The following is a 10,616-nucleotide window of genomic DNA, read 5'->3' on the forward strand; positions in this document are numbered from 1 at the left end:
TTTCAACTTCAGAGCCATTGGGGTGCTCAAACTTTTTTTTTTCAAACTTTTCTCTTGCAATCAAGACCACTAGAAACTTTGAATTGGCACCTCTGAACATACTGTGGGCTAGAGACAACTCTCTGTGGGTATGTCTACAGTACTCCCCTAGTTCGAATTAGGGGGGGTAATGTAGTCATACGGAGTTGCAAATGAAGCCCGGGATTTGAATTTCCCGGGCTTCATTTGCATAAAGCCGGCCGGCACCATTTTTAAATGCCGGCTATTTCGTGCCGTGTGTAGTCGCGCGGCACGCAGTCCAAACTAGCTGGCATTTAAAAATGGCGCCGGCCGGCTTTATGCAAATGAAGCCCGGGAAATTCAAATCCCGGGCTTCATTTGCAACTCCGTATGACTGCATTACCCCCCCTAGTTCGAACTAGGGGGGTAGTGTAGACATACCCTAATTTCAGACATGTTTACAACCCCTTAGCTCAAGTGAGTCATAGGGGAATGGACAGCAGAGCAGGCACTACTGTATACTGAAGTTATGCAAAGTAATGTCTCAGGGTAATACAGAGAGGATGAGCTGAGAGGAAAGAAAGAGTTACTCACCTGTGCAGTAATGTCTGTTCTTTGAGATGTGTGTCCCCATGGGTGCTCCACTAAAGGTGTTGGGCTTGCCGCTTGCCCTCCGCCGGACTGCACATGCGCAGACGCTGTCTTATGCCGTTCGCGCCCTTTCTGTGACGCACGGTCCAGCCCGTCAGTTCTTCCTAGCCGGAACCATCTGAAAAACACAAAGACAGTAGTTCCGAAGCAGGGAGGAGGGCGGGTCGTGGAGCACCCTTGGGGACACACATCTTGAAGAACAGACATTACTGCACAGATGAGTAACTCTTTCTTTTTCGTAGAGTAGTGTCTCCGTGGGTGCTCCACTAAAGGTGAGTATGAAGCAGTGGCTCGGCAGTAGTATGGTGCTTTGGAATCAAGGTCTCTACACGGTGGAGAGGCTGTCTGAGCCACTGTTTTGTTGGTCGCTAGCGTGCTTGCAAGGGCATAATGTCTGGCAAAGGTCAAGGTAGAGGACCAGGTAGCAGCACAGCATATGTCATGTAATGGTACACACTTGAGAAAGGTTGTGGAAGTAGCAATGCTTCTAGCAGAATGTGCCTTCGGTCTGTAAAGTAATGATCTGTTACACAAAGAGGGATGCAGGCAACGATGAGAGTGGAAATACGTTGTGAGGAAAGTTGCTGGCCCTTAGAATGATCTGCTACAGATAATAAGAGATTCTCCAATTTTCGAAAAGGGTGCGTCCTCTCTAGATAAAAGGCAAGTGCTCTCCTTACGTCCAGCATATGTAGGCGCATCTTCCCCGTGGTGGAATGTGGTTTTGGGTAAAAGGTAGGTAAACTTATAGGTTCCGAATTAACCTTTGGCAGAAAGGCTGGGTGAATGCGAAGTGTCACTCCCCACTCAGTAAATAAGGTATAGGGGGGATCAGCGGAGAGTGCTGCCAGCTCACTCACACATCGTGCGGAAGTGATGGCAAGCAGGAATGCCATTTTCATGATGAGCATGTGCAGGTTGCATGTCGCTAGGGATCGAAAGGGGAATGAGTCAGCATGTCCAGGGCTAGGCCTAGGTCCCAAGGCTCCGGAGGTGGTCTGTGAAGAGGGTATAGGTTTGCGACACCTTTCAAAAATCTTTTGGTCAGCGGATGCACAAAAACTGAGCTGCTTTCAATGGGAGGACGGAAGGTGGAAATTGCTGCCAAGTGGACCTTAAGTGAGGACATCACCAGATCCTCTGACTTCAGGTGAAGAATATAATCAAGAATCTGCTTGATAGGTATAGATAGAGGATCGACACCTCTTGCCTCACACCACGACTGGAACTGATGCCATTTGCGAAGGTAGGTCTTTTGGTGGTCTGACGCCTAAAGTTGCATTTGAAATGTGTGTGTTGTTAACACAGAGTTCCTCTGTGTTAAGGCATCCCCCTGAGAAGTTGTCCCCATGCCTGCTCTCGAGTAGTACAGGCGGCACTTTCTGTTGTCCTGAGTGGCAAAAAGGTCTATGGCGGGGTATCCCCAGTACTCGAAGAGGCTGCGGACTACTTCGTCTAGCAATTCCCACTCGTGCTGTAGAGGGAAGGACCTGCTGAGAGCATCGGCAATAGTATTGCTCTTGCCAGGGAGGTACGCAGCATTGAGTGTGATTCCATGCCAGGTAGCCCAAGTCCATAAACAGATGGATTCGGCACAGAGGGTTCGGGATCTGGCACTGCCCTGCCAGTTGATGTAGTAGATGGTGCAAATGTTGTCGGTGAGGATCTGTACTGATTCCTCATATTGTGTGCAGGAAATGTTTGCAGGCGTTGAATACTGCTCGCAACTCTAAAAAGTTTATGTGACTCCTGATGTGTCCATAGTCCCTGAGTCTGGTAATGGTGTATGTGGGCTCCCCAACCGATTAAAGACGGGTCCGTGGTGATTTGTACTGCTGGTTTCTAGCCATGAAAGGGGACACCCGCTAGGGTATTCTTCGGGATGAGCCAACGAGGTAATGAGTCTCTCACGTGTTTGGGAACAACCACAGACTTTTGTGTACTCTGGGTATCCGGTGTATATATCGTGAGCACCCAATGCTGAAGGCACCTCAAATGGAGTCTCGCATGGGGAACCACGTAAGTGGTGGCTGCCATGTGCCCCAGCAGTTTCAGGCAGGTGAGTATGGGTGTTTTGTGGGCAGTGAGTAGAGTATTCCCTAGGTCTTGGATGGTAAGCGACCTGTCAAGAGGTAAGTACGCGGTCGCGGTTGTGGAGTCCAGCCTCGCCCCGATGAACTCGAGAGACTGAGAAGAAGCTAGGGAAGACGTTGGGAGGTTGATAATAAGACTATGTTGCCGTAGTCTGAGAGGCCGTGTCAGCAATATCGAGGGCAGTTTGCAGCGCTGTACAGACTGCTGTGTAGCCTTTCTGCACCACAGCTTTCAAGATTTGCCTCTTAGCCCCAGGCAAGTATTCTAGGAGGGCGACAAGCTTGGAGTAATTGTCGAAATCATGACTGGCAAGTTGAGCCACATAATTAGCCATCCTAAGGGTTGCCGTGGTAGAAGAATAGACTTTTCTACCCAACAAGTCCAGCCGTTTTGCATCCTCGTCAGGCGCTGCGCTCCTGTCCTGTCCCATCTTCGATCTTTGTTGTGCGGCATCCATAATGATGGAATTGGGCTGAGGATGCGTGAATAAGAATTCTGTGTCTTTAGCGGCAACAAAATACTTCTTATCTGCATGTTTATTGGTAGGTGGCGCAGAAGCTGGAGTCTGCCATATATCATTGGCAATTTCCAGGATGGCTTCATCAAAGGGGAGAGCCAATTTAGATTTCTGGGATGGCTGTAAAATTTTCAGGAGACGGTGTTGTTTTTGTGACATGTCCATTGTGTGTAGTTCTTGAGACTGGGCTACCCTTTTAAATAGCTCCTGGAACTGTTTATAATCATCTTCAGGGGAAGAGTCACCCTGAAAAACTGCATCGTCCGGTGAGGAGGACAATTGATCTGTGGGGAAGTCCCTGTGTTGTTGCTCCCGGGTGGGAGGTAGACTGTCATCCCCCTCATGGTGGCTAGAGGTAGAGGGTGCAGCACCTGTGGGTATCGGCAGAGCTTGCTCAGGAGGCAGAATGCTCAGGGCCAAATGGTGTGGAGATCGGGATTGAGCTGGTCTAGGTGACCTGGATGCTGAGTGCACTGTACTGCACGAGCGTGGATGATCACAGTAGTAATAAGTGTAACGTCGGCTACGATGGTGATAATCGTGAGGGGAGTGCCTCCGGTACAATCTCTATGAACTCAGTTGAGAGACTGAAGAACTATGTACATAACTCTTCTCTTTTTTTTTTTTTTTTAATCTGGAACGAAGTGAACTAACTAAGCTATCAGGAGGGGGGCAAACTGGGACAAAAAACAAATTTTCTATTCTCTAACAACTTTTCTATATTTCTCCTCAGGACTCAAACCACTGTGTTAGTTAATCATGAAGTCCGGGCTACAATAATAAAAGCTAATAAGATAATTGTGCCATTGGCCACAGAGATCTGGCAATAACTGTGGAATTGTTGAGTCATAAGACTGATAGATCCAATGCAATAACAATGACATTAATGAAGCCTGGATAAAATAAAATAAACATAGCAACAAAAAAGTCTATGATCATGTGAAATGACTAATTATTACAATAATAGCCCTCTTAAAAAGGGAGACTTGATCTGTGACATGAATTAGGGAGAAAGTTCCACTTTCAATTACTTTCATCTTGACAGATTTAATGCAAGAGGAAAGGTTTCTTTATTAAAGCTTTAGGGAATAACTATGAAGGTCAATAGGCTCCCAGCTGATATCCTACCTAAAGCAATGACGGTATCTCTGTGCAGGTGACAGCACAAGCATCTGTAGCATATTAAGTTGCACACGTGGTCTTGTAAGGATTATTGATAACATTTAAGGAAGCATGAGATATAGATTATAAAAATGGAAGATCCCTAAGCTCTGGCTCCAGTCTGAGCCTAGAAGTCTACACAGCAATGAAACAGCCCCAAGCCCAAGTGCCTAGAGCCCAAGTCAGCTGGCATGGGCCAGCTACGGGTTTTCCTTTGCTAGTCGTACATACCAGGCTGGTATGTGCCACCTGGGTGCGTAGCTCTGGGAGATGGAGCCTGACTTCCTTATAACAGTGAGTATGCTGATACCATTGTTGGCCCTGCAGCTGTAGCAGTGCAGTGCTGGTTAGGGTATGTCTACGCTTGCAATTAGACACCTGCAAGTGGCCTGTGCCTGCTGATTCATGTCCACAGGGCTAAATCTAAAGAGCTGTTTAATTGTGGTACAGAGGGTGGCAGCCCAAGCTCTGGGACCTCTCACTTCACAGGATCCTTTGTGTCCAGGCTCCCGCCAGGACCTGAACACATGTACTGCAGTTGACCTGCCCCTTAGCCTGAGCCCCGTGAGTTTGAGTCCACTGGCATAGGCCACCCGTGGGTCCATTATTACGGTGTAGACATACTGTAAAAGGTAATGTCCTTCAGAGGAGATGTTAACTCAGGGTCCTGGTTCTGGGTCTCACAGTTGTTTAGGTGGGTGTTATGGAGCCCTGAGAAGAACCAAACAGCTTATGGGATAACTCAAGTGTTATCTGTTACTAACATAGGTGATGTCCCGAGCTGGTGTATATAGACAAAGACACATTTTATGCTGAGTAGGCACCCCATTCAACTCTACTGAGGAAACTGGGATTGTATAGGTTATAACTCACTATAGACATTAATCTATACATGCTGTCACCCTCCACCCCACAATCAAAATACAAAATCAAGACAAAGCTCTGGGGTAGGTCTTTGCTTTGGCTATCCTAATGCAAGGCTGGGTAAGATGCAGCTGGGGGCTAGATCCGACCTGCTAACCATTTGGATCCAGCCCCCGGACTGCAACTGGCCATTTTCAATTTATATCCTGCTGCCTGTGCTACCAAATTTCCAGGAGATGGCTCAGGCAGCAGGATCCTATTGAAATGCCTCATGGCTTCTGGTTACAGTGCTACCCTAACTGGGGCTGGAGCTGCGAGCCATTTAAATAACTGCAGCAACCCCAGTTGGCTGCCAGGCAATGTGTTAGCAGTGAGGCAGGGAACGGTGAGTCCTCTGCTGTGTTTTTAATTCAAAGCCTCCAGGTCCCAGAAATTCTGGGGGCAAGGGGAGGCTAATCCCCAGCCCTGCCCCAAGCCCCACCCCTTCCAGGGGATGGAGCTGGCCCTTGACCAGATACCAAAATTCATTAAATGGCCCCCCAGTGAAAATTATTGCCCACCCCTGTCTGAGTGCATACGAGGCCGAGAAATGCTATTATCTATTTGGATAGAAAGTTTCTCCTGAGCATGTTGCTGGTTCTTAACAAACAATACTGAAATAAATAATAATATTAAATAATGATTGCTTATTTAATCCTACAATTAGAGTCCTGTAAATCCAGGGTTATCTGCTTTATATTGGCAGGTAACCTCATCCGCAGATCACTTTTTGTTGATGCAGATGCAGATGTGGATTCACACAGGGCTCTACCTTCAATAATAGAAGGGCCACTTTCTACCCTGACTTATTTCCTGTTAACTCTGCTGATCTAAGGGAAGTTTCCTCAGTTAAGGTAAGTCAGGGCAGAACTTGGCTCATTCAGAGTTTTTCTAAGTGGGGAAATTACATGTTGCAAACACAATCGTTTAGTACTCAGTGTCAACAAGGACTGCTGTTTTTAAATCATATCAAGTGGTTGCAGACCCTTTCAATGACCAACTGACATATTTTTAAATATCACAGTCTGTGTCTGCTTTGAGCGTTTTACATCATATTAGTTAAGATGTGACCTAAGCAAGTTGAAATTTCCAAATGTATCCTAACCTCACTTTAATTATTCTCTCTCTGAAAACACCTTTAAAGTATCAGGCACTATATAAAAGCAAATTGTGCTCAGTAAAAGAAACTAAAATGTCTCCTCCTGAGTCTGTGGTGTTTTTCTAGTCATGTTAATCCCAGTACTGTATATTAGAGAGGCAAGGTGGGTAAGGTAATGTCTTTTACTGGACCAAAGATAAGCAGTGACACTTTGAGTTAGTTTCCCAGAGCTGAAGAACTCTGTGTAGCTTGAAAGCTTGTCTTTCTTACCAACAGAAGTTGGGCCAATAAACTTCACCTACCTTTTCCTCCTTAGAGTCACATTTAGAGTGTCCTGAAACGAATGGCTTTTTGTCCTATACTACTGAAGCTCAACATACCATCCACTCACATATTTTTAACTGCTCTGGAGCAACAGTTGACTGTTAGATGAGGAAGCTATGACAATAAAACCATGGGAGTGTACTTAATAATAAACAAACCTGAACCACATACCATTTGAGTCACACCATAATATCGATAGTAATTGACTGACTGAGGCAACACACTTCCTTTATTTTAAACTATTTATTTTTAGCATTTAGGTAATTTTATTTTCAGTATAAATGACTCTTTAAGAGGCAGTCATGTCAGTGTATTTATAACTTCTGGTACGTGTAGAAATTCTGTGGTGCTATCGCTTCATCAAAAAGTGCATGTCAGAATGCGATGGAACACTGAAAATCCAGTGCATAATCTCATGGGCGACAATTGAACTTCCACCTCCTCCCCCCTCCAATAGTTTTACTACTTACTTCAGTGAGGCCAGGAGGGAGACAACATTCTAAATGCTTCATTGACTGACTGTTAGTACTGTGCAGTGTACAAATTTCTGGATACAGAGAATAATCTGTGATGATTAAATAATACTTTGATTGCCAGGCAAACAAGTCAACTCACTGCCGACCTTCTCATAAGTCCTTTGTGGAACTGGGTAAGGTCTCAGTGGTTCTGTCTGTTGGCATGGCGTGGTTTTTACAGGTACCATGACACGTTAGAAAGTCACAAACTGAGGTTTTATAAACTGTTTCTTAGCTTACCATAAAGCTGTCCCATGTGGTTAGAACATAAAGCACATGGGCCTGATCCTACAAATACCTGTGATCTAAAGACTGTGTTGATCCCACTAGTCAGTGCTCACGGGACTGAGCCACATGTTTGCAAACAGGGAGACAATCTGTCTATGTTTAGACTGCAGGCTTCTTTTGCAAGAAGCTTTTTTCGGAAGAGATCTTCTGAAAAAACTTCTTGCGAAAGCGTGCATTCACACACAAAAACCCATTGAAAAAGCGAAAAAGCAGTTTTTGCAGTACTTTTTTTCCAGTTGCCTTCCTGATCCTGTATGACCAGAACCCCAAGTTCATTCTGGGGACCCTCTCTGTGGCTGTGGTTGCTCCACTCTGGCAACCGCACCCCACAGTGCAGAGGCGTTTCTGGAGGTCTCTGGTAGGACCGGAGAGGTGGGACAACCAGCAGTGGTGCCAAAACTCCTGCATGCGGAAAGACACCTTTTTGGAGCTGTGTGCCTGGCTCGTTTCTGCCCTCCAGTGACATCACACCCACCTGTGGCCTGCCATCAACCTGGAGAAGCAGGTCGCCATCGCCCTCTGGAAGCTCGCCACCTCGACAGCTACCAGTTGCTGGGGCTGCTCCTGGCGAGGGCCAACGCGGACGTGGGGGGCTTGAGGTGCAGACATGGCTTGCAAGGCCTGTGGCAGGGAGAACCATGTGGTCAGGGTGCTGCTGTCTGACCGGCTTTCTACCACTAGGCTTGTCCAGGGTGCCTGCAGCTTTAAGAGGGGACAGGAAACAGGAACTATAGAGTTGTGATTACTTTGTAAGCAGTGTCCACCAGGGCACTTGTGCTTTTTCCTGGAGGCCTCTTCTTTCGAAAAAAAAAAAAAACAAACCCTAAAAAACAAACAAAAAACCCCCCTCCTCCCCATCCACATACACCTTTTTGTGAAAGAACTCTTTTGCAAAAACGCTTCTTCCTCGTAGAATGAGGATTACCACCGTCAGAAAAAGCCCTCTGTTCTTTTGATTTACTATCAAAAGAATGCAATTGCAGTGTGGATGTTCTTCAAGTTTTGTTGGAAAAATGGCTTTTTTTCTGACAAAACTCTGTAGTGTAGACATACCCTCTGACAAAGTTTAATTCCTTGAAAAACAATTAAGGCATGATCCTACAAAGTGCTGAACTCCTTGAGCACCCATTAGGCTCTTAAAAAGCAGGCATGGAAGCAATGTTAGAAGGCGATGTATTTGTTTACACTGTGGTTCATTAGCAGTTTCACACCAAGTCCTAGGGAACTATTTTGCATTCATATAATCAGGCTCACGGAGCAATATATCTAGATAGTGTTGCAGATGAGAATGCTATATTTGTGAGATATTCCTTATCTTCTTAACCATTTTAAATTAATAATTCAAAGTAACTTAGAATGATTGGCAATGTGTTTAACCATAAGGAGAAAACGCTTCACAGCCCTTTCATTTTAACCGGCACACATTATCATAATCAATTAAATATAAACATGCCAATCTCACTTCACTACATCATTTCTGGTTATAATATAATTTCTCTGCTTTCTAACCAGGTTTAACCCCATGTAACTGGAAGCAGAAACTGCCCCTCTATTTTGTTCTGATGCTGTATTGTTTCATGATCCGTTTTGAATCTCACAACATTTGGAGATGATAAATGAAAAATGCCCAATAATTGCAAAAAGCTGCCTCTCCAGCTTTTTTAGGAATGAAAAATATCATGGTTTGGAAATATAAGACGGTAATAAACTTAGAAATAGACAGTTTATTGTATTTAAAGTTACAGACTAACACAGCTACCCCTCTGAGACTTTTGATAGCATATGTCCCTCCAATTCCGGACTAGAGGTAGACAGGGGTCGCAAGAATGTTTCAAGAATATGAATTTCTCTAAAGCACAGTGCTGCTGTTCTGTGCAACTTCAGTCGGAAACACAAGCTTTTAATCTCTTTTGGCACTCTTACAATAAACAGTGTAAATAACAGCAGTCACTGGAACATGCACTATTTATTCCAAAAGAATTATTTGGCTCCATTACATGACAACCTACATGGATAATAAGATTAACTAAAGTCTATCAACTCCTTCTTTGGTACTGGCTCACTGCAAATCATGATGATGCTACTATAAAAGAAGTATGCTCCACAACACATTTTGAAAAGGTTTCAGAAAAGTAACAATAATCAGACAGGAAACAATGCTGTGGCTATAGAGGTCCATCCAATTATGCAAGAGGAATATGTACCACAATGATATCAACTTCACCGAGGAGATGAGTAAAATTAAAAAAGAAAACAGAACAGCAAAAGAGAAGTAGAGGAGTGGGAGAAACGTCAACGGTGAGAAATGGATAGGGTGAGGAGGATATGAGCAAAGAGGTGGGAAGTGCTGTCTCTGGAAAAACTGACTCACTTAACAATGAATCACATCATAAATACCTGAACGCTTGGCTTTTTTTTCATCACATTTGCTGAAAGAAACAGCTGGATCAAGAAATCACCCTCTGTACCGAGTTTCTCCTTGTTGCAATTTAATCTGTAGCACCATGTTATATGACTGCTAAAAAGCCATAGGTGCTCTGGACTTTGTAATGTTGTTGACATTGTGACATTTTTTTCTTATGTGGGTACAACAAGGAGGCAGTACTTTGCACCCAAGAAATTAAACCAGTCTGAGAAAGACAAAGGGGGTGAACACTTTCCTGGCAAGATGCCATGACATCTAAAAAGTACATCACAACCAACAATGAACATTATTCTAAGCTGTCACGGATGCATTTGGTTAAACAGAATTTGCAACTTAAGCCTCTGGAATAGCATCAACTTGTAGCTCTTAATAAGCATCTTAGAATTCTAGGGCCAAAGCTGACTCTCATTTACACCAGTTAATTCAACCGTTTTTCTGATTTTGTATGATCATAAAAGTGAATTAATTTGGATAATCAGTCTTTTGCTTTTACGAGACTTTATTGTTTTGACATATAATGCAGTATACTGAACATAACTGTACTGCTTTATTCACTTGTGACTGCAATAAAAAACACTAAAACTTGGTGTAAGACATTTGACTTCAAACCATTTGCATCAGTAATGGATTTGTCCCACT

This window comes from Pelodiscus sinensis, chromosome 2, assembly GCF_049634645.1.
Source record: "Pelodiscus sinensis isolate JC-2024 chromosome 2, ASM4963464v1, whole genome shotgun sequence".
Taxonomy (NCBI): domain Eukaryota; kingdom Metazoa; phylum Chordata; order Testudines; family Trionychidae; genus Pelodiscus; species Pelodiscus sinensis.